Source organism: Canis lupus, chromosome 29, assembly GCF_003254725.2.
Source record: "Canis lupus dingo isolate Sandy chromosome 29, ASM325472v2, whole genome shotgun sequence".
Lineage (NCBI taxonomy): Eukaryota > Metazoa > Chordata > Mammalia > Carnivora > Canidae > Canis > Canis lupus.
The window spans coordinates 4224283-4249597 of record NC_064271.1 but is presented as its reverse complement, the minus strand read 5'-3'; the positions used below and the strand labels follow the sequence as shown (position 1 = coordinate 4249597).

General features: G+C 37.3%; 1 protein-coding gene and 1 pseudogene across 3 annotated transcripts in view; both read left to right on the top strand.

The window, feature by feature from the left end:
- The window catches only part of ST18 (ST18 C2H2C-type zinc finger transcription factor), a 145611-nt gene that overhangs the window by 44997 nt on the left and 75299 nt on the right, over positions 1-25315 (top strand). The gene's annotated exons all lie outside the window — the stretch shown is intronic.
- Positions 19103-19293, top strand: LOC112678677 (U4 spliceosomal RNA; annotated as a pseudogene).

The following is a 25315-nucleotide window of genomic DNA, read 5'->3' as shown; positions in this document are numbered from 1 at the left end:
TATATATAAAATTATGATTACATGGGATGGAGCATTGCCCAACTTAATTGTTTATGTCCTACTTTGAACTATAATGTCTGCATTTCAGAAAAATAATATGGAGCTTCTAAGTAAATATCCAGAGTAAAATTTCTCAGTAGACAGAAAATTAATGGCATTAGTGTAACAAGCCCAGGGAGTTATGTGATAATGTCGCTGTGGGTGAAGTGAGAGAAGTACTACCGGCATGTAAAGGGAGAGATCACCTCCAACCTGAGGATCAAATGTGACCTGAACCTTGGCTACTCAGAATGTCAGTATGCTTAGCACCCATCCCAGATTACTACTTCTGCCTTTTAATACATCACAAAACTACTAACAGATATACTAAAGTTTGAGAAGTGCTAGCTTAGACTTTACTACTTACTTGGAGAAGCTCTTCTCTCTGCTGCTAATTTTCAATGGTGTGAACTGGCAGGAAAGTCAAATGTTTGGATTTCTTTGGGATTTTCTTAGTTTGTGAATTCTTGGGTTAATGTTAATGATTTTTTGCTGCACAGAAGATTCCTTAGCCCAGAAGGCAGCAGGACTTGACATTTGAACACCTCCCCTAGGTCACCGTTAACCACTGACAGACCTCCAGAACCTAGAGCTGCTATTAACTGCTTGTTTGAATTTCTGTTTGATGAAAAGAAGCAGAATACTGAACAATTTTAACAGTAGTGTAGCAAAAGGAGAAGCCTTGGTCTCTTGTGACTCTCAGTTTTGACCTCTAGGAAGTGTTTGAAACCAACCAGATCTGCCTTAAATATTTTTCGCATATCATTAGATAGAGAAAATATGTAAGGATGCTTTTTATTTATTTATTTATTTATTTATTTATTTATTTATTTATTCATGAGAGACACAGAGAGGCAGAGACACAGGTAAAGGGAGAGGCAGGCTCCCTGTGGGGAGCCCGATGTGGGACTCGGTCCTGGGACCCTGGGATCACGCCCTGGGCAGAAGCCAGGTGCTCAACTGCTGAGACACCCAGGAGTCCCATGTAAGGATGCCTTTTAAAGATCATTTTATATGCCTCCACAGATGACACATGTAGAGTGTGTTCTCCAAGTATTTAATGATTGTGTCTCAAGCAAAATCCAGAATCTCTATCAACTTCCATCTGTCAGATGATTGCCTTGTCACTTTGACATATTGGTAACTCATATGCTGAGGTTCCTTCTAACTTGCTCAGGCCCTTCACAGCATATTTGTTCCCTCTGGTCAGCGGTTTTCTCCTGCTAATGTGCTCTTGAGCACCTCTAATGCAACAGAATTATTTAACGCTATTGCTTGTTTCGACTCAATCCTTCTTGAAGAAGGACGTTGACTTTAACCTTCAGGCAGAACACTTCAACTCTTGGTTGTTACCTTTTAGGTAAACGATATACCTATATGAAGTCCCATTTCAATTGCATGGTATGTCTGCAAAAATGGTGTTTTCGACATCTTAACGATATTTTTTCTGTGTAAAGTGTGAACTGAAATAAGTATGTCCTACAGTATTGACAGGTCAGCTTCCACAACCAAAACATGATGTGCTTGAGTTTTCATTCTTCACAATGGGTGATTTCTCATGACACTAATGCAGACCCTTACTTAGGATTTGAAAGATTCAAGTGGTAGAAAGAACACTGGGTTAACGGTAGTCCTGGGTTCTGGAGGTTCTGTCAGTGGCCGGTGTGTGACTGTGGAGAGGTGTTTAAATGTCAAGTTCTGCTGCCTTCTTGGCTAAAGAAACTCAGCACTTTCAATCCTGGCCCCTGAATTCATCTAACTTCCCTCCATCCCCATCCCAAAATATAGCTACATTTAACATCTTGCTTTATTCACACCTATCTTCTGAGTTCATCGTTACCATTGAGCCTCTCCTTAACTACCTTTGCACCTGATCTTGTTTTCCTTGCACAATCCTTCTCCTTGTTTATTTTCTCCTTTTGAAGGAGAAAGCATTTTCCCCGCCTTTTTAAAAAGATTTACCTATTCATCCTAGAGAGAAGAGAGAGAGAGAGAGAGTGGGCTGGTGGGGAGAAGAGAGGGATCCTTAAGCAGACTCGCTGGTGAGCACGGAGGCCCACTTTGGGCTCCATCTCAGGAACCTGAGCTTATGACCTGAGCTGAAATCAAGTGTTGGATGCTTGACTGACTGAGCCATCCAGATTTCCCCTACACCCCTTTTATTTATTTATTTATTTATTTATTTATTTATTTATTATTTTTCTTATATTCTTTATTCTTTTTTTTTTTTTTTTCTTTTACAAACCCTTGTGTCGAGGGCTGACTTTCAGTAGATCGCAGCGAAGGAGCTGCTCTGCTACGTACGTACGAAACCCCGACCCAGAAGCAGGTCGTCTACAAACGGTTTAGCACCAGGTTCCCCAGGAACGTGCGTTGTGTGACTGGCGAGGGGGCGACCCCCTTTCCGACCGCGCCCCTTTCCCGGCCGAGGGGTCAGTAGCGCCGGGGGGCCTGCGGCACCGAGCTGGGGCGTGCTGCGGCCCGTGCACCCTTTTTTAAAGCATTTTTTTTGCCTAATCACCTTTGTCTTCACATTTTGTTTTCTTAATCTTCCCACCATACTATTTCCTATAGGAAAATCCATTCCTGAAGAAGCTATTGCTTATTCTTCTTTTTATAAAATGTTCTTTCTTTTTCAACCATTTCAACTCTGTGATAGTCTACTCCTGGCAAAACTCTTTCCTTCATCTTTTCCCACTTGGGATTCATACTTACTCTTTAAAGCGAATGACTAATGTCATCTCCTCCATTAACTGTCCCTGTGACCTCCCAGGCTAATACTTTTTTCCATTGTGTACTCAAAGTACTTCTTTTCTTGTCTGTGTTAAAGCACTTATTATGTTGAATCATAGCTATTTTATTATTCATTCATCCATCTGTCCACCCATTCAAAAGAAAGCAGATCCCCTGCTTTCAAGTTTAGAGTTTGGGGAAAATTAAAAAAAAAAAAAAAGCTAAAAACTAAAAAATTTTAATTAGTCACATACAATTCTGTCTTTTTGATACACTTTTTTAAATGAGCTTTTTAAGGACAAAGAATCCATTTTATTCACCATTTTGTCCCTAGTACATAATGTTACTCAAAAAATACTTTATTTTACGTTGTCTACCAATGTTTGTTTTTAGAATAAATAATGTAGTTAGTAACTCATTGTAAAGGAATTTCTATTTAATGTTGATTCTCTTTAACTATTTTCATATAGTGCCCACACTTCTTTGTTTCCAAATTTTTAGACTCTTTCCCTAGTTCTGTCCCCTTAAAGTCAAGACCTTTTAGGCAGCAAAACTCCTACAAGAAATACATTTTATCAAAATGTCAAACATAAAAATGAGGTGCTCTTTATTCTGTTAACTCCTCCTTTGGTTTCACTTGGTCATTTTCAGTCAGGAAGAGAAACCAGAACTGGAATAGAAAAATCATATTTTTATGTTTGTATGAAGGGATCAGTCAAGTGAGTCTCTGGACAGGAGTAGCCTCATGCCACAAGGTCAGAAAGTAAAGCCACTGCTGAACATGTGGGCACTTAGAAGAAATCCAAGGCTGGGGCAGACAGGTACAGAACAGTGTCAATAAAGAATGGCTTTTAAATGTGGGTTTTCTTTAAAGATCCTAATCTTGGTTCTCAGCCTGGGGCCCAGAGCACAGTCTCATCTTCAGGAGAGGCATACATAGAGATTGTTTGCAAAGGTGGGGTAGGGGGTCTGTTCTAAGGACTCCTTTCAAAATCAGGGTCAGGGAAGTGAACCTATGTAGAGAAATGATTGCAATATGTCTCTGAGGGCACACTCTCCACCTTCTTTCCTGTGTGGGAGTCACAGAAGAAACTCCAATCTTCCATGTCACTCCTATGAGAATGGGGAGAATTTAGACTCCAGACTCCCCATGCTATTTGTGGTGATTGCTCCAATCTTCTGGGGACCCTCTGTCTTTGTAAGTGGAAGTTAACACAAATCCTGCAACCTGTCCTGCAGAGTCACTAAGCTCTAGGTTCCTTGAAGTAAGGACTGGCGGGTTCATTTTTCCATGATCATTTTTTAAAAATCTTGGCTGCCTGACATGACACACTTCCTGATTTCCTCTACCTCTTCATATATTCTTAGTTCTCATTGCTAGTTCCTTCTCAATATCCCAAACGCTAAACACTGGATCCCTCCAGGTGTGTCCTTGACCCTTTTTGCTGGTGATCCTTTGATGATCTCATTTAGGCTTTTAGTACATCTACAGGAAAATAAATCTTTCTTCTCTAAACTTCAAACTTGTATCTCCAGCTGTGTAGTCAGCATCTCCAAAAGGATCCCTCAAGTATATCTCAAAAGTAATAATCCAAAATTGAAAGCACAACTTCTATAACCAGGACACATCCACAGCCTTGCCCGTATTAGTAATTGGGGAAGCACAAAAGTCCTGGAGCCTCCTTGACTTTTCCCCTCATACCCAGTATGCAATCTTTCTGACATTCTTATGGCTTGAATTTCAAGATAAATCCACAATCTGACCATTTCTCACCATGCCCACTGCTATTACTAGGCTTTCAACCCTTCACTGTTCACTTGAGTTATTAAAGCAACCTCCTCACTGGTTTCCTTACGTCTGTCCCTTTAGCAACCTGCAGTTCACTCCACAAGGCAGCCAGAATGGTCTTGTTAATGTGAAGCCAGACCATGTCACCCCTCTTCTCAAAACGTCCTGATAGGTTTCCCTTTTCTCAAAAGAAAGACAACATTCTTAATCTGACCTGGTCTCTTTGACCTTTCCATTGCCCCTTGTATGCCCATGTGCCTCCCTAGATAAGACTGCTGATGCTTCAGGCCTTTACATGCTGTTCCCTGTGCCTAGAATGCTGTTCCTTGCATAGTTGCATGTCTCCCTCCCTTTCTTACTTCAACTCTCTACTCAAATGCCTCCTTGTCAGCAAGGCCTTCCCTGACCTCAGCCTTTCGAATACTAAGCCCTCATTTCTCAGCTTTCTCTATTCTCCTTCCCTGTTTTATTTTTGGTGGAAATAAAAGATAGACTACCTTTTAAAACGTGGTACAACTGATTGGTACAACAATCTGTCTCTTTTCATGGCATTGTTGTTTTCTGACAGCAGGAATTGTTATCTTTCATTTCATTGATGATATCCTCAAATCTAGAATAGTGCCTGATGCATATAAGGAAAAAATGAAAAACTTGGCATAAATGCGTTCTGAGTGCTACAGAAGGCACTGGAATAAGACAAGAACTTACAACTTTTGAAATAGCCTAAAGGTCATGAAAACACAGTGTGATGATTCCTATAAAATAGATTTATGTAAGAGAGCACAAGAAATGAGCAGGTAATAGTGGTGAGGGTTTGCCTTGAGTTGAAGGATAAGAATGTATCTGCCCAGGCAATTCCTATGGGCAAAAAGCAAGCACTCTGTAAAGATGGGTAAAATGAGATTGAATGGCAAACTCTTCCATCAGCATAGTTCTTGGCCTGCTGTGGGTTTGAGTGGCTTGTGAGTGGGTCAATGGAAAAGGCACAGATAAAAACAGAGCTTGTCCCTTGAATGTATATGAAGGCCATTACTTTAAACCCATTTCCACTTGCCCATCCTAAACAAGATTGCCCCATATTTTTAAAAGCAATAAAAAATCATGTATTAGAAGAAAACTTGTACTATTAGATCCAAATGTCTTTATATATATTTTTTATTTTGTGCTTTAGTGAATTAAGCTTTGACATTCAGTTTATTTCTATATCTAAAACAAAGGCAGGATGATATCTTGACAACACTGTAGACCAAGCCTGCAAATAGGTTTTTAACCTCATGATACTTATTAATCATGGAATCATCCTTATAAATGATTTATAACACAGTTCCCAGAAGCCCACCCCACTAATATGTGGATCAAATGGTGAAATGAATATCCTGAGCCCTCCCATGCCCTGAAGCACTACTGTCCACATGAAATGAGTGGAACCCTGGCTCAGAACTGGGTTCCCAGTTACTTTGGTATTGTCAGGGCAGCACAGTTTTATAATATTCTGAATGAGAATATGATTTTTTTTAAAAAAATTTACACATTAGAATACTAAATTTGAATGAAGGCACTGGCAAAATAGTCACTCACTCCTACCTCCACTGGTGAATGAAAAGGTAAGGGCATCCTGTGAGTGGCCCAGGAGGTTGCACAGCCTGCTAGGATGGGAGACAGTAAAGCCAAGCTGGGACCAAGCCTTTCTGCATTGGTGTGGCCTGGGGACAGAGGTGGCCAGGAAGTGGCTCCTCAGAAGCTCTGGTGGTGGATAGCAAGGAAGGCACAGTGTATGTAGAAGGGGTTGGGCTACAGGAAATGATGTGTAGTACTGGTAGGCTTCCTTTGTAGTGGAGTGTTTCTAAATCAGGGACAGCCTTTCAAAGCAAGTTACTTCTGATTCACTAGGATAGTTGACTAATAAAACATTTTGCATATTTGTATGTGTACACATATATACTTACACATACACACGGAGAGAGACGTTACACATACATTTACATACACATGATTATAGCAATATATTCAAGTAAATGATTCCTGCTATCTCAGCACTTCACTATTTTAACCCTTGTTCTTACTTTTAAATGTTATTCCAGCGTGGCAGCAAGTTCTGTGAGATGATTCATGATACGTTCTGATGAAGTAGAGAAGGACAAATGGGAGCATTCCAAGTATCAGGCAATTCTGTTTCATAGCAAAGACCTTGTGCATATCTGTAGGTTTCTAGTATTTTAGTTCAGGGAACTGAGAAAGGAACCTGGATCTATGGACCAAATATCTGCATTCAGGTAAAGAAATAAAACTGGCATTTATGATAGTAGTCATAAAACAGCCACATGCTCTTAAAAAGTATTTTGTCATAGTAATTTTAAAAATCAAAAACTACAATATGACCCATATTATTTGATGAAGTTCTGTGTTTGTGTTGGTATCCATGACTGTTGTGTTTTGTTTCCCCTCAGTGGGTATATTTTCCCCTCCTATTGGTGTGTCTGTCTCCTAGTCTTTCCACGGTAGGTTGTGCTCAGTGTCTTCGTTTCTGCTCATCTTTGTCAATCTAACTGTGCCCACCCCCACCCCATGCTTAGTCTCTTTCCCTTTTTTCCAGCCTCCCTGACTTCCACTTTTTTCCTTGTGATCTCTTATAGCTCATCCTCTCTTTCCCTCTCTCTCAACTTTCCTTCTTTTCATAGTGTCTGTCCTTCTGCAAATCTCTTATAAATATCCATGCTAGATCTATCCTACTTGAAATTAAGAAACACATTCTTTTGAATATTGAAAAAAATCTATAGTAGAAACCACAATGGGAATTGCTAGAAAAAAATTAGTAAATAATGAAAAGGTCAACATTGGTAAACTCTGTTCCAGATAACAAAAATAACATGACTCTCCTTCTTACTACAAAATCATACAAATGTAAATAATACCTGAAGGAACTATTCATATATAAATTTCATCCAGGAGTAGTAAATTAATTATATTTCAAAGAAAAGAAGCTAGTATATTAGTTTCCAATATATAAGATATGGTTGTAATGACCCATTTTTCATAAAAATATTTAATTCTTACATCAAATTTTTAAACCTATATTAAGCTCCATTCTCAACAATTCGGAGCCTGCTCCTTAGTGAGAGTTCACATATGTGCCTCTTGGGAAAAAGAAAATAGAATGTTCATACTAGAGAACAGAAGGACATCTATCCTTTATTCATTACAGTACTAATTAGACTTTGTGCTTCCAAATCTTCATTTAGAGCTCTACTAAATTAACTTGATTTTACTTATATGGCCCTGGTTGGTGTGTTTCTGGGAGTGACTGACCCCTAGAAACAAAAAGCTCCAAATCCCATCATTAGTTGATGATTTTTACTTTGTTAATAAATGAGATAATTTTCATTACTAAGGATGTGCCTACATCACAAACATGTAGGAATTTGATATTTGATAGGTTTGGACATGGTGCTTATAGAAATAATTCTTGATAAAATCGTCCATAATAAACTTTTGCTTCCCTCTGAGTTATCCGGCTAATTCACACGATCTTGAATTTATTCACATGGCCATGAGTTAGATATTAATCACCTTTGTTAATTTTGTTCAAAAGTAATTTTAAAGCTGACATTTTTTGATGTGTATTTTACAATCACTGTCACTTACTCCATTCTGATGTTCCATTAAAAAATGAGAGCCAAAGTGGAATTTTGCCAGTGCCTGCATGGAGGGAGGTTCTACATTCTATTCAGCACCTTCCATTAAAGCTTAAAGTTCTCACTCTGATTATTAAATAACTGCAATTTACTTCGAACCTTAAATTTTATGACAAACTGTTTTGTTTTGTTTTTTCTTGAGAAGTGTGCATGGAAGGGTTCTGTTTATCTTCCAGCTGCAGAGAGTGCTTGCTCAGTGGCCACGTGATCAAAACAAATACTCCATAACCTCTCGGAGTCCGCAGGCACCACGCTACACACGCATATATAAAGTATAAATATGTTTAAATAAAGTAGAAAAAAGATTTAAAGTCAAGGAGAAGACATAGAGTATGTCAGTCCTCACAAGACATTTGCCAAACAAAATAAAATGAAATATTGATTAAATGGGAAGATGATTGAAGCTTTTCAACAGAATTCATGGGGGTGATTTGAAAATAACAGGAAGATACTTGTATTTAAGATTTCTTTTTCTTTTGAGTTTGAAGTTTGGGCTTAAACTCATTTTCCCCAGGGAAGAGCTAAGCTAGCATGGCTCATTCCTCCCCAGAAAGCAGGGGTTACCTGGCAGTCCAATGGTCCTATTGAGCAAGCCTAGGGAAGGAGGAGGAATAGAGGGAGCAAGGGCATCTCCCAACCCCCATTTCAGCCTCAACTATGTCTTTTGCTTTTTAAATTTAACCACTTTAGCGAGCATTTTCCAGTAACAAAATTTCTGCTAGTAACATAATTGCTATATAAGATTTTATGAAATACTATACTAGGGAACTTAAAGGAGGGTACACTTTATTTTCTTTTAAATATAGATATTTATGAATATACCCAAAAATGAATGTATGGGATGTTATAGTATACTAATATAATGTACAAAAACACAATATTTTTATCCCCACTATCATGGGATTTCACAGTTCTCTTTATTTAACTTTTTATTTTATTTTTGTCTAGGAATACAAACTTTAAAGAAAAGAATTCAGTGTGTTGACTCATTAGTTAAAGTAAAAAGAGTCACTTTGAACTCAATTCTACAAACACATTTAATTTAAATTGTCAAGATACTACTATTCAACCACGTGTAATTTTTTTAACTGATAAAATCTTTTTTTGTTGTTTTTTTTAACTGATAAAATCTATATAATAAAATACTTATAGGATCAACTAAGATGATGCCATAATAATCTTCTTCTGGAATTTTTTTGTGGGGGAGGTGCTTGGGTGGCTCAGTCGGTTAAGTGTGACTCTTGGTTTTGGCTCAAGTCATGCTTTCAGGGTCATGAAATCTAGCCCCAGGTAGGAGAGTCTGCTTGAGATTCTCTCTCTCTCTCTCCTTCTTCCTTTGCCTCTCACTTTTGCTCACCCATATGCTCTCTCACACTCTCTAAAATAAATAAATAAATCTTTTTAAAAACTTAATTTTTTTATTTACAAGTAGGGCTATTTTAAATATCTTCAAATATATTACTATTTTATATATAATATAATACTATTTTATAAGGGAAACATTTATGAATTGTGAATTTCATTTTGCTATTTCTTTAGGATTATATACGATTCCCTATATTTCATTTTTCTTAATACTTTGTTTTATTCTGATATATGACAAAATATAAAACCACATATTTTTATTTTATGTACTTACAAGAAGGTATTTTGAAGTATTAATAAATTAAAATAACAGTCTTGCTTTAACGGAGTTAAATTTTCAGAAAATAACAAATCTCTTTCTGTATTTAAATTATCTTTTTATTCTTTTGATATCCTGATCCTAAAATCCACATAATGACCATCTCTTGCTGTCTTTAATTTTCTAACTGTATCCTATTATATCAACTTCTTTTGGGGAAATCCCCATGACCCATCATATTATGTTTCTGAAAAGACCAATGAACTATTCATATATTGCATGGCTAAGCTGTTGCTATATATTAACTTAATTGTTTACTCAATCTATAGGCAATTAAAAGAAGTTTGGTGGTACACATATTATTTAGTTGAGATACAACATTTGCTTTTGGCTACAAATTGGAGGAAATTTATATTTTAATTAGACCATATTCCAAATTTTAGTGTATTATTTTGTGTTTTAATGAATGATTGAAGAGTTCTTTCTTTAAAATTTTTTGTTCATGTGAAGATTGAGTTATTTTAAAACTGTATAATTCTTCTGCATTCTTGTAGAGTTTGGAACTGATTGCTTCATCACATCATGTTCATTTGGTCAGTCTTTATGGGGACCAACTAAGATTTCTTGGCTTACCTGCTACTGTTAATTTACCTCCTGTCCGATTTTCAACTGTGTTGCAAAAGCACATCTTCAGTGATGAAGGGAATTATAAGCAAAAGCTCACATGGATCAGTGACCTTTTGCTCCAGAGAGGTGGGCCAATGCATCTTCTGTACTTTCAGTGAGTAGCTTTTTGATGCATCTCCTGGAGAAAGGCAATTTTCTAGTTTCATGTTTGTACTGACATCATTTTTATATGCTTATGTCTGGGTGGAATTGAACTTCAATGAACATTTACTAAGCATCTTACTAAGACACAGGCCTTATATTATATACAAGAGATATAAAAATAAACAAGAAACAGTCTCTGTTCTCTTGCCAATGTTTTCAGGTTACTGGATGAGACAATTACAATTCAGAGGGTTAAGTTTTATAATAATAGTAAATGCCAAATGCTATGGTGACATAGAAGCAATACACTCTGACAATGTTGCTGGGATGACATCCCAAAGGAGGGTATGTTCACCAGCACTAAAGGGCAGCAGGAAGTTTGTAGGGTCTATTCTTAGTGCCACTTACCTATTACCTCACAATTCAGAGCAAGTTATTATTATTATTATTATTATTATTATTATTATTATTGTAAGGTGGCTTTAATGGCTTGACTATTTTATGAAAAAACTGTTGTGGATGTTACACAATTAATCTATCATTCATAAAACTTAATCTCAATTAAATGAGGAGAAAAAAGCATTTATTAGCTGTGGCCTTATTGGAAAAAAAATTCCTCCCTCTTATAAACCTGATATTATCAAATAACCTTGCCAGTGGAATCAGTGTTCCATGACAGCAAACTAACCATCGATAAATAGCAACAACTTCAATGCTGACTTTATGACATGAGTAATAGGGGAAGCTTAAATGATAGGTTTAGTCTAGAGCACACTCTAGCTTTACATAGCTCTGTAAACATGAGCATAGTCACAAGTTTCTAAGACATAGCTGAGAGAGCTGGCTCATGAATTTCAGGCACTGTCTTTAATGAATGAGCAATATCTATATAGTCCCTGTATAAAAGTAAATTTGCCATTCACAGTAGCCTTTCGGCGCTCTCAGGAATAATAAGACCCATTTCAAATGAACATAGGACTTTAATTTTCCCACAGGGTCCTATCTCCTGATTTCCTAAAAATGTGGTCAAGTAGATTGTCTGGGTATCCAAACCTCAGAGTGTTGGTGTACAGGGTTTTTCAGGAAAGGAAGTGATAACTCCTCAAAAAAAAAAAAAAAAAAAAACCTTCAGAGAAAATACCTTATATCAAATGTGACATTGTGTCTGGGGTAAACATTACAGCACATTTGCCTAAATTCTTACCAGCAATGATTTAGGCATTTAGGATAATCTGTTAATTTTGTGAAAAATATAGTGGAAAAATATTGAAAGTCCAATTTTCTAGTACATAATATCAATATTTTATTTTTTCTTTTTTTTTAATGAGGTACTTAGATTTCATTCAGTAGGTAGTATTTTAGATCACTAAAATGAAGCTTATCTGTTAAAACACAGGGACAAGAGCATTCATTCTGTGTACCTCTTCTCTGACCTACTCTCTCACATTTTCCTATGGCACTCATTTCAAATGTAATTGTATATTCTCTCTTGTCAGTTATTGTGGTCTCATCATGTTTCATACTTTTGTATTTTTTATTATATTGAGCTAATAACAAGTCCCTTGGAAAAGCCACTGAAATATGTCTATTTTTTAAGATTTTAAAATTAAATATATAATGATAAAGACCTATCATGAATGGATATCACAATGGATTGTGAAAAGCATATATCAAAACAATACACTGTGTTGTCAGATAAACTTTTTTTTTTAACCATCAGTCTTTCAAGTAAAAAGTATCAGTGTTTCTTGGTTTTCTGACTGAGTGATAATGAGATGTATCTTTATCTTCTTGCTTCAAATGGAGTCAAAAGGAAACCCATGAACTGCAGCCAAGGCCAGAAATGCTCAAGGCATTCAAAACAAACACGCAAGAGGGACTATATCAGTTCTATAAGTCAGGAGTGAGTTTCACACCCACCAGTACTTCCAGCCTAGCCACCAGTACCTGCCTTCAGTCCCCAGGGCTAATCTCATCAATCCTTTACCCAACATTAGATTCCCTGAGAAACAGACTGAGACAGAAATATGCAACACAATGTGGGGCTTTCTTTGGTGGAGGGCATGCTTATGAGAGCAACACTTGTTTAGAAGAAAGGGCAGTAGGACTGGGCACCTGGAGAAGTTGAATTGCAATTCAGTTGCAACAGAAGCCTTGGCTACTTCTACTGAAAGCTCTGGGATTGCTCTTCAGAGTTTGTCCTGCCTTAAGGCAAAGGTGAATGTGGGCTGCCCCTACGGGGATGTGATTTGGGGTTAGATAGTTCTCTGACTAAGGGCAATTCCCAAAAATGGATTTAGCTAAGATCCATTAGATTCCAGCACTCTCACTAAGTGGAGGAAATGAATACCTTAGTCCTGAAGCGGAGAGAGAGTAATGGCATACTATGGTATACACTATAGTCTACACTTCACAGTTCAAATCCACTTGCTTTGTATATTAAGTTTATTTTCTACTTACTCTTCTATTAATTCCCTTTATCTTTGCCAAGTATCTCTGCTGATCTAGAGGACTTACTTGGTGGTATGACTCAGACCTTTCTCGTGAAGGGATCTGAGCTCCTAGTCACCATAACATTTAGATTCTCTATGTGCTGCATGTGTTGATTTCTTGCCAGGTTTGAGCCAGGAAAAAACAGGAGACACTGCAGTGGATCACTTGGGTGCTAAACGTATTCTTCTCTGTCACCAAAATGTAACAGCAGCCTCACTACTCCAATGATCAAAGTCAGTTACTCCTCCCAGAATGGTGACTCTTCTTTGCTTGCTGACTATCCCAGCAAAAGAAGTCCAAGTGACTGAGAAGCATTCAAGGCTTAAAGTTTAATAGGACTTTTACTATGTTCCCTGGTAGAAGCATTCTTTTTGGGGATCAGGGATCATTAGAACCACAGAACTTAGGTTTGTGGTGAGGTATATGTATAGGTCCTCCAAGGTGGTCACTGGAAGTCATAGTAAACCAAACCATTCCTAAGACTACCTCTTAGTTCTTGTACCTATTTATTCAAACTATCAAGGGCATAGCATTATATAATAATCATAAAAGTGCATATTGCCAGTGGACAGGCTTACTCTGGCCTACTCCTCCCCTGTGGCCCAAAACCCAGTGGATGGTGTGTCCTGGCCCAGTGGTTGCAGACAATCTTCACAGAGGACACCCCTTGAATTCCTGGCTCTGTGGTTATGAGGGATTGTGTTTATGGGTGCCAAGGGGCTGAAACATCATAGAGACAGTTCTTGGCAGGCTACCACTGTCAGGTCATTACACAGAGAGCAGACTGAGACATTCCCCCAGTCTTCCTGTGACCACTTCTTGTAGCCTGAGAGAGACAGCTGTTTGCCTGAAAATAGAAATAAACACAGAGTCAAGCAAAATGAGGAAACAGAAGAATATATTCCAAATGAAAGAACAAGATAAAATATCAGAAAAAAAATTAATGAGAGATAAGTAATTTACTGGATAAAGAGTTCAAGGGAATGTTCATTAAGGTGCTCACCAATCTACGAGAAGAATAGATGAACACAGAACTTCAATAAAGAGATAGAAGCTATAAGAAAGTACCAAACAGAAGCCCCAGAGTGAAGAATATGATAACTGAACTGAAAAATATACTTGAGGGGTTCAACAGCAAACTAAATAAAGTAGGAAAAAAGATCAGTGACCTGGAAGACAGGACAGTGGAACTCACCCAAACAGAGCAGCAAAAAGAAAAAAAGAATTTTAAAAAGTGAACACAACTTAAGGGACCTATAGGACAACATCAACTGGAACAACCTTCACATTATACAGGTCTCAAAAGGAGAAGAGAGAGAAGGGGACAGAAAACTTATTTGAAGAAATAATAGCCAAAAACATCCCTAACCTGGGAAAGGAAACAGCCAGATCCAGGAAGTACAGAGGATTTCATATAAAATGAAGCCAGAGATCCACCCCAAGATACATCATAATTAAAATGTCAAAGGTTAGTGATAGTGACAGAATCTTAAAAACAGCAAGAGAAAAACAATTTGTTATGTATAAGGAAAACTCCTTAAAACTATGAGCAGATTTTTCAGCAGAAATTTTGCAGCTCAGAGAGGCATCCCATGATATATTAAAAATGCTGAAAGCAAAAACTTCTAGCCAAGGATATTATACCTGGTAAGGTTATCATTCAAAATTAATAGAAAGATAAAGTGTTTTCCAGACAAGTGAAAACTAAAGTAGTTCATCACCACTAAACTTGCCATACAAGAAATGTTAAAGGGTCTTCTTTAAGCTGAAAAAAAGAATGCTAATCATAACAAGAAAACATGGAAATAAAAGCTCATTGGTAAAGGTAAATATATAGTGAAATCAGTAATCATAAAGCTAGCATGAAGGTTAAAAGACAAGACGGGCAAAAAAATAATTATAAGTATAAAACTTGGTTAAGAAATAGACAAAATAGAGGCACCTAGGTGGCTCAGTCAGTTGAGCATCTGACTTGTGATTTCAGCTCAGGTCATGATCTCATGGGTTGTGCAATCAAATCCCGCACTGGGCTTTGAGCTCAGGTAGGAGTCTGTCTCAGATTCTCTCCCTCTCCTTCTGCCCCAACTCCTCCATGATCCCTCTCCCCCTACCTCTCTGTCTAAAATGAATAAATAAATCTTAAAAAAAAGAAATAGACAAAATAAAAATATGAAATGTGACATCAAAAACATAAAATGTGGGAGTAGGGAATAAAAACGCAGTTTAGTTCAAATTCAACTTGCTATCAACTTAAAATAGACTAGTCTATATATGTTCATATATGTAAGCTTCATGGTAACCACAAAGCAAAAATCTATAGTAGATACACAAAAAACAATGGGATAGCAATCTAAAAGTAACACTAAAGAAAGGCATCAAACCACAATGGAAGAAAGAAAGAAAGAAAGGAAAAATGGAACAGACAAGAATACAAAACAGCCAAAAAAAACAGTGAACAAAATGGCAATAGGTACATATCTATCCATAATTACTTTAAATACAATGGACTAAATAGTTCAATCAAAAGACATAGAATGGATGAATGTATTAAAAGAAGAAGATCCATCTTTATGCTTTCTCCAAGAGACTCAGATGTAAGGAAACACACAGGCTGAAAGTGAAGTAATAGAGAAAGATGTTTTATGCAGATGGAAAAAAAAAACAAATGAAAAGCTGTACTTATTTCAAATAAAATAGACTTAAAGACTGTAGTAAAAAATAAGCTGGGCATTACATAATGACAAAAGGGTCAATGCAGCAAGAAAATATAACATCTAAAAATATTTATGTGTCATACATAGGAGCACCAAATTATGCAAAGCAGATATTAACAGACATCAAAGGAGAAATCAATGGTGATACAGCAGTATTAGAGGATGCTAACACCTATGAACATCAACAGATTAATCATCCAGACAGAAGACCAGGAAGGAAGCATTGACACATTAGACCAGATGGATTAAACAAAACATTCCATCCAAAAGCAGCAGAAGACACATTCTTCTCAAGGGCATATGGAACTTTCTCCAGGATCGATCATATGTTAGGCCACAAAACAAGTCCAAATAAATTTAAGAAGACTGAAATCACATCAAGCATCTTTTCATACCACAATGGTGTGAAACTGGAAATCAATCACAGAAAACAAACTGGGAAAAAAATCACAAATACGTGAAGATTAAACAACATGCTACTGGACAACCAATGGGTCAATGAAGAAATCAAAGGAGAAATTAACAATAAAAACCCTGAGACAATGAAAATGAAAATACAACATACCAAAACCTTTGGGAAGAACAAAAGCAGTTTTAAGATGGAAATTCATTGCACTTCAGGCCTACCTCAGGAAACAAGAAAAATCTCAAAGAATCCAACTTTACACCTAAAATCTCAAATAAACAATTTTACTTTACACTAAGTGAACTGGGAAAAAAAGAAACAAATGAAGTCCAAAGTTAATGAAAAGATGGAAGGAAATAATAAAGATCAGAGCAGAAATAAATGGAATAGAAAAGATCAGTGAACCTAAGAGCTGGTTCTTTGAAAAGAGAAACAAGATTGATAAACTCTTAGTGAGACTCACTAAGAAAAAAAAAGAGGGCTCAAATTAATATCAGAAATGAAAAACGGAAAGTTACAACTGATACCAAAGAAATACAAAGGATCGTAAGAGACTACTGTGAGCAATTATATGCCAACAAATGACAAACTAGAAGAAATCAATAAATTCTTAGAAACACAAAATCTTCTGAGAATGAATCATGAAAAAATAGGAAATCTGAATAAACCAATTATTAAGGATATTGAAGTGGTAATAAAAAACCTCCCAACAAACAAAAGTCCAGTACCAGGTGGCTTCACTGGTGAATTTTACCAAATATTCAAAGAAGATTCAATAGTTATCCTTCCCAAATTATCCAAAACATTGAAGAGTAGGGAGTATTTCCAAACTCATTTTACAAAGTCAGAATTACCTGGTTACAAAGAAATGGACAAGGACAAAACACACAAAAAAAAGAAAATTATAGTCTAAAATCCCTGATAAACACAGATGCAAAAATCCTCAACAAATATATTAGCAAACTGAATTCATCAATACATAAAAAAGATTGTACAGTGTGATCAAGTGGGATATATTTCAGGGACTCAAGGATGGTTCTCCACCCATATATAAATCAATGTGATATCCTACATTAACAAAATGAAGGATAAAAAAAATCTTATGATCATCTCAATCAATGCAGAAAAGCATTTGAGAAAACACATACATTTATGCTAAAAATGCTCAACAAAGCAGGTATAGAAGGAACGTACTTCAATGTAATAAAGGCCATATATGACAAGTACACAAATAACACCATACTCAATGGTGAAAAACTGAGAGCTTGTCCTCTAAGATCAGGAGTAGGGCAAGGTGCCCACTTTCACCACTTTTATTCAACATAGTACTGGAAATCTTAGCCACAGCAATCAAACAAGAAAAATAAACTAAGACCATCCAAATTGGTAGGAAGATGTTAAACTATCACTATTTTCAGATCACATAATACTATACATAGAAAACCTTTCTAAAACCTTCACCAAAAAAACAGAACTAATAAATTCGGGAAAGTTGCAGAATATTAAATCAATATATAAAAATCTGTTGTGTTTTTATACACTAACAACAAATTATCAGAAAGAGAAATTTTTAAAAAAAATTCTTACTTAAAATTGCATTTTAAAAATATCTATGGCTGAATTTAATCAAGGAGATGAAAACACCTGTACTTTAAAACTACAAGACATTGATGAAGTAAATTGAAGAAGACACAAGTAAATGGAAAGATATCCCATGCTCATGGATTGCAAGAATTCATATTGTTAAAAAATCCACATGGCCTGAAGCACTTTACAGATTCAATGCAATTCTTCTCAAAATTCCAATGACATTTTTCACAGAAATAGAAAAAAATCCTAAAATCTGTATGAAACCACAAAACATCCTGAAGAGTCAAAGCAATCTTGAAGAAGAACAATGCTGAAGGCATCACACTGCCTGATTTCAAACTATATTACAAGGCTATAGTAATCAAAACATTATGATATTGGCATAAAAACAGAAACATTCATCAGTGGAACAGAATGGAGAGGCCAAAAATAAACCTGTACATATATGGTGAGTTAATTAATGACAAAGGAAGCAATAATAATTGCTTAATAATATACGATGGAGAAAGGACTGTCTCTTCAATACATGCTGTTGAATAAACTGGACAGCCACATGCCAAAAGATGAAACTATCACTATCTTGTACCATACACATTAACTAAAAAATGTTTTAAAGCCTTGAATATAGGACCCAAACCCACAAAATTCCTAGAAGAAAACATAGGCAGTTAGCTCCTTGGCATTGCTTTTGGCAATATTTTTGGATCTGACTCCAAAGGCAATGTCAACAAAAGCAAAATAACAAATAGCACTACATCAAACTAAAAAACTTCTGTGCAGTGAAGGAAATCATCAAGCCAACATAAAGGCAACCTATTCAGTGAGAGAAGATATTTGCCAATCGTGTGCCCGCTAAGGATTAATATCCAAAAGATATAGCGAATTCATGCCATTCAATCACAGGAACAACAACAAAACACATCAATCCAATTTAAAAATGGGCAGAGATCTGAATAGACATGTTTCCAAAGATATATAGTTGGCCAAGAAACATATTAAAGGATGCTCAACATCATTAATCATCAGGGAAATAAAACCAAAACCACAATGATATATCATCCCACACCTGTCAGGATGGCTATTATAAAAAAAGATAAGAAATAACAACAACAACAACAACAACAACAAAGAAATAACAAGTGTTGATGAGGAGGTGCGGAAAAAGTTAGACTTGTGCACTGTTTGTGGGAATGTAAATTGGTGGACCCCCTACAGAAAACAGAAATGAGATTCCTCAAAAAACTAAAAATAAGCTTTGCGCAGTGGCAGTATCGTAGCCAATGAGGTTTATCCGAGGTGCGATTATTGCTAATTGAAAAACTAAAAATAGAATTACCATATGATCCAACAATTCCACTTCTCGTTACCTATTTTAAGAAAATAAAAACACTAATTCAAAAAGATATATGCACCTCTCTGTTCTTTGCAACACTATTCACAGTAGCCAAGATATGGAAACAAAGTTATCTAGCAATGAATGAATGGATAAAGATGATGTCATGCACACATGCATGCACACACTCCATGGAATGCTACTCATCCATAAAAAAGATGAAATCTTGTATTTATAACAATATGGATGGACCTGGAGGGTGTTATGCTAAGTGAAATAAGTCAGAAGCAAGAGAAAACCAAATGCCGTATGGTTTCATCTTGGCAAGGTATTACCTCCAAAGGTAGCATCTCAACTATGCCTTTAAGAAGCCATTGTATCATTTCATCAGGCCAGAAATTTCTGCAATGTTTGGAAGTGATAATGGCAGTGTATCCAATTATTTTGTTCCCATAGTCATCTTCCTAACAAGATCTCTTGGTCCAATGAGATGTACGACAATTTCTTGTTGGTAGAACAGATGTTCTGTAAGCCCTCAGATAGTGTGGTACTACCTGAGGCCCTAAAGGCAAGAAAAGCAAATCCATATCCATAACATGTGTAATTCCAGTCAAGTTGAATTACTACCCCTTCCAGAATAAAAAGAGCCTAGTGGTTGGTTGGTCATCTCAAAGGATAGTGTCATATTGTGTGTATGCCATTTATTTCCTTTGATGACAGACTGGACTGTGAGAGTAGCTAAATCAGTCTTAGTGGGAATCCATATTTTGGGTCTGTTCAATGCCTCATTCCCTACCCTTGACTCTACTCCATTAATGACTCCATTGCAACAGCATATGATAGCTGGAGACAGAGGCTGGCTAACTTCTGATCAGGCCATTCTATCTGGATGATGGTTTAATGCTTTGGTAAGTGCTCTGTGGTGGGTGTGATCATGCAAGACAAAGGCCTTCACATTTCACCCTGACTTTCATAAGTCCACCCACATACCTCTTCCTCAGACCTTGTCGCTGATCTTCCAGCTAAACCATTCCTTTCTGTCCCCACCTGACTACCTAAACTATTCTCTTTGCCTGTGGGTGCATATATTTTCTTACCTTGGCAATTTCTCTCTTCATGCAAAATGGAGGACCAGTTACATTGCTGCCCTGCCCGGTAGCTCTGCCCACTGGGGAGATTTCTTTACTCTATCCCTTTGAGAGCCACTCTTAAGTGGTGACCTGAAGGCTATTCTCAAATTGCACTCAGATGCTTTGTTAACTCACTTATAAATCAAGTTAATTCTTTTTCTTTCTTTGTATTTGCTATTCAGGTTCATCTGTGGCAGCTGGGGGTGAGGTACTGCCACCATAGTGGTGGATGTCATGTAGTTCTACTCATTCATCTTGCTTGTTTCCTCTACAGGAAATATTGCTTCAGCCCAATATTGGACCTTTCATTTTACGATGGATTACTTCCAGGCCTACTTGACATCATGACTTGGTAGATTAACAGAAACCAGTTCATGATGGCCAGCTCTGGTCTCAAGGTCAGAGATTTGATCTCTGCTAGAGCTGTTTTTCAAGTAATTTAAAATTCTTTGCTGCAGTGTCATGACTTTGCTCCAGAAGTCCGTGATTCTTCCATTATCTTGCCATAAACTCCATTAATATGTTTTTCTTTTGTCACGGGTACCTCTAAACATCCCATAGGCTCTATTGGGTTTTATATCCAACCAGCAAGACTATCCTCAGTGTAGCTTGGGTCAGCTCTGCAGCCCTTTCAAAGCTTTCCACCCCTCTTGTCACTCAATGCATGGGTCCAGATGATATTCCCAAGTGTGGAATATGCTGCCCAAAAAATCTAAAGAGGCTAATCTGGCATTGTGCCTCCATCTCAGTGGTGGAAAGTGTGAGATGCAATAATTTGTCATTTATTATAAATGGTAATAGCCAGAATGCTCCAGTCCACTGATCCCCAAAAAACTTCACTAATACAGTGTGCCACTGAATTTTTGTTGGTTTATCTTACATCCTCTAGAACACAGATGTCTTGCCAAAACTTCCAAAGTACTTGATTCTTCTGATTACTTATTCTTGTTAGTATGGTGTCATCAACATAATTTACCAATGTGATATTTTGTGGAATGTTTAGATTATTCAGGCTGCATTGTGATCAAGGGCAGCAGAATGTGTAGTCTTTAGCAAGACTTTAGATCTCCACTTTTCCTTATCATTGGAATGCTGGACTGGTCTTGGTTCTGCTACCTGATAGACATGAGATAGAACATATTTGCCATGTCAGTGACTGAAAAATACATATTTGAGTCTGTGTTAATCTTCTGAAGCAAATATTCCAGCTAGCTGCTGTATTAGAACTATTTTTTGAGTTTGTGGTGGTCTACTATTAATTACCAGGAATATATTTTTTAAATGTTTATTTTATTTATTTATTTATTTATTTATTTATTTATTTATTTATTTATTTTAATAAATTTATTTTTTATTGGTGTTCAATTTGCCAACATACAGAATAACACCCAGTGCTCATCCTGTCAAGTGCCCCCCTTAGTGCCCGTCACCCATTCACCCCCACCCCCTGCCCTCCTCCCCTTCCACCACCCCTAGTTCCTTTCCCAGAGTTAGGAGTCTTCATGTTCTGTCTCCCTTTCTGATATTTCCCACACATTTCTTCTCCCTTCCCTTATTTTCCCTTTCACTATTATGTATATTCCCCAAATGAATGAGAACATATAATGTTTGTCCTTCTCCAATTTACTTAGTTCACTCAGCATAATACCCTCCAGTTCCATCCACGTTGAAGCAAATGGTGGGTATTTGTCGTTTCTAATGGCTGAGGAATATTCCATTGTATACATAGACCACATATTCTTTATCCATTCATCTTTTGATGGACACCGAGGCTCCTTCCACAGTTTGGCTATTGTGGACATTGCTGCTAGAAACATCGGGGTGCAGGTGTCCTGGCTTTTCACTGCATCTGAATCTTTGGGGTAAATCCCCAACAGTGCAATTGCAGGGTCATTGGGCAGATCTATTTTTAACTCTTTGAGGAACCTCCACACAGTTTTCCAGAGTGGCTGCACCAGTTCACATTCCCACCAACAGTGCAAGAGGGTTCCCTTTTCTCCGCATCCCCTCCAACATTTATGGTTTCCTGCCTTGTTAATGTTCCCCATTCTCACTGGTGTGAGGTGGTATCTCATGGTGGTTTTGATTTGTATTTCCCTGATGGCCAGTGATGTGGAACATTTTCTCATGTGCGTGTTGGCCATGTCTATGTCTTCCTCTGTGAGATTTCTGTTCATGTCTTTTGCCCATTTCATGATTGGATTGTTTCTTTGCTGTTGAGTTTAATAAGTTCTTTATAGATCTTGGAAACTAGCCCTTTATCTGATAGGTCATTGGCAAATATCTTCTCCCATTCTGTAGGTTGTCTTTTAGTTTTGTTGACTGTATCCTTTGCTGCACAAAAGCTTCTTATCTTGATGAAGTCCCAATAATACATTTTTGCTTTTGTTTCTTTTGTCTTCGTGGATGTATCTTGCAAGAAGTTACTGTGGCCGAGTTCAAAAAGGGTGTTGCCTGTGTTCTCCTCCAGGATTTTGATGGAATCTTGTCTCACATTTAGATCTTTCATCCATTTTGAGTTTATCTTTGTGTATGGTGAAAGAGAGTGGTCTAGTTTCACTCTTCTGCATGTGGATGTCCAATTTTCCCAGCACCATTTATTGAAGAGACTGTCTTTCTTCCAGTGGATAGTCTTTCCTCCTTTATCAAATATTAGTTGACCATAAAGTTCAGGGTCCACTTCTGGGTTCTCTATTCCGTTCCATTGATCTATGTGTCTGTTTTTGTGCCAGTACCACACTGTCTTGATGACCACAGCTTTGTAGTACAACCTGAAATCTGGCATTGTGATGCCCCCAGATATGGTTTTCTTTTTTAAAATTCCCCTGGCTATTCGGGGTCTTTTCTGATTCCACACAAATCTTAAAATATTTTGTTCTAACTCTCTGAAGAAAGTCCATGGTATTTTGATAGGGATTGCATTAAACGTGTACATTGCCCTGGGTAACATTGACATTTTCACAATATTAATTCTTCCAATCCATGAGCATGCAATATTTTTCCATCTCTTTGTGTCTTCCTCAATTTCTTTCAGAAGTGTTCTATGGATTTTAAGGTATACATCCTTTCCCTCTTTGGTTAGGTTTATTCCTAGGTATCTTATGCTTTTGGGTACAATTGTAAATGGGATTGACTCCTGAATTTCTCTTTCTTCAGTCTCATTGTTAGTGTATAGAAATGCCACTGATTTCGGGGCATTGATTTTGTATCCTGCCATGCTACCAAATTGCTGTATGAGTTCTAGCAATCTTGGGGTGGAGGCTTTTGGGTTTTCTATGTAGAGTATTATGTCACCAGCGAAGAGGGAGAGTTTGACTTCTTCTTTGCCAATTTGAATGCCTTTTATTTCTTTTTGTTGCCTGATTGCTGAAGCTAGGACTTCTAGTACTATGTTGAATAGCAGTGGTGAGAGTGGACATCCCTGTCTTATTCCTGATCTTAGGGGAAAGGCTCCCAGTGCTTCCCCATTGGAATGATATTTGCTGTGGGCTTTTGGTAGATGGCTTTTAAGATGTTGAGGAATGTTCCCTCTATCCCTACACTCTGAAGAGTTTTGATCAGGAATGGAGGCTGTATTTTGTCAAATGCTTTCTCTGCATCTAATGAGAGGATCATATGGTTCTTGGTTTTTCTCTTGCTGATATGATGAATCACATTGATTGATTTACGGGTGTTGAACCAGCCTTGTGTCCTGGGGATAAATCCTACGTGGTCATGGTGAATAATTTTCTTAATGTATTGTTGGATCCTATTGGCTAGTATCTTGTTGAGAATTTTTTCATCCATGTTCATCAGGGATATTGGTCTGTAATTCTCCTTTTTGGTGGGGTCTTTGTCTGGTTTTGGAATTAAGGTGATGCTGGCCTCATAGAACGACTTAGGAAGTCCTCCATCTCTTTCTATCTTTCCCAACAGCTTTAGTAGAATAGGTATGGTTTCTTCTTTAGACATTTGATAGAATTCCCCTGGGAAGCCATCTGGCCCTGGACTTTTGTGTCTTGGGAGGTTTTTGATGACTGCTTCAATTTCCTCCCTGGTTATTGGCCTGTTCAGGTTTTCTATTTCTTCCTGTTCCAGTTTTGGTAGTTTGTGGCTTTCCAGGAATGCGTCCATTTCTTCTAGATTGCCTAATTTATTGGCGTATAGCTGTTCATAATATGTTTTTAAAATCGTTTGTATTTCCTTGGTGTTGGTAGTGATCTCTCCTTTCTCATTCATGATTTTATTAATTTGAGTCTTCTCTCTCTTCTTTTTAATAAGGCTGGCTAGTGGTTTATCTATCTTATTAATTCTTTCAAAGAACCAACTCCTGGTTCTGTTGATCTGTTCCACAGTTCTTCTGGTCCCGATTTCGTTGAGTTCTGCTGGAATCTTTATTAACTCTCTTCTTCTGCTGGGTGTAGGATCTATCTGCTGTTTTTTCTCTAGCTCCTTTATGTGTAGGGTTAGCTTTTGTATTTGAGTTCTTTCCAGTTCTTTTTTTTTTTTTTTTTATTGATAGGCACACAGTGAGAGAGAGAGGCAGAGACACAGGCAGAGAGAGAAGCAGGCTCCATGCACCGGGAGGCCGACGTGGGACTCGATCCCGGGTCTCCAGAATCGCGCCCCAGGCCAAAGGCAGGCGCCAAACCGCTGCTCCAACCAGGGATCCCGAGTTCTTTCCAGTTCTTGAATGGATGCTTGTATTGCGATGTATTTCCCCCTTAGGACTGCTTTTGCTGCATCCCAAAGATTTTGAACGGTTGTATCTTCATTCTCATTAGTTTCCATGAATCTTTTTCATTCTTCCTTAATTTCCTGGTTGACCCTTTCATCTTTTAGCAGGATGGTCCTTAACCTCCACGTGTTTGAGGTCCTTCCAAACTTCTTGTTGTGATTTAGTTCTAATTTCAAGGCATGATGGTCTGAGAATATGCAGGGGACAATCCCAATCTTTTGGTATCAGTTCAGACCCGATTTGTGACCCAGTATGTGGTCTATTCTGGAGAAAGTTCCATGTGC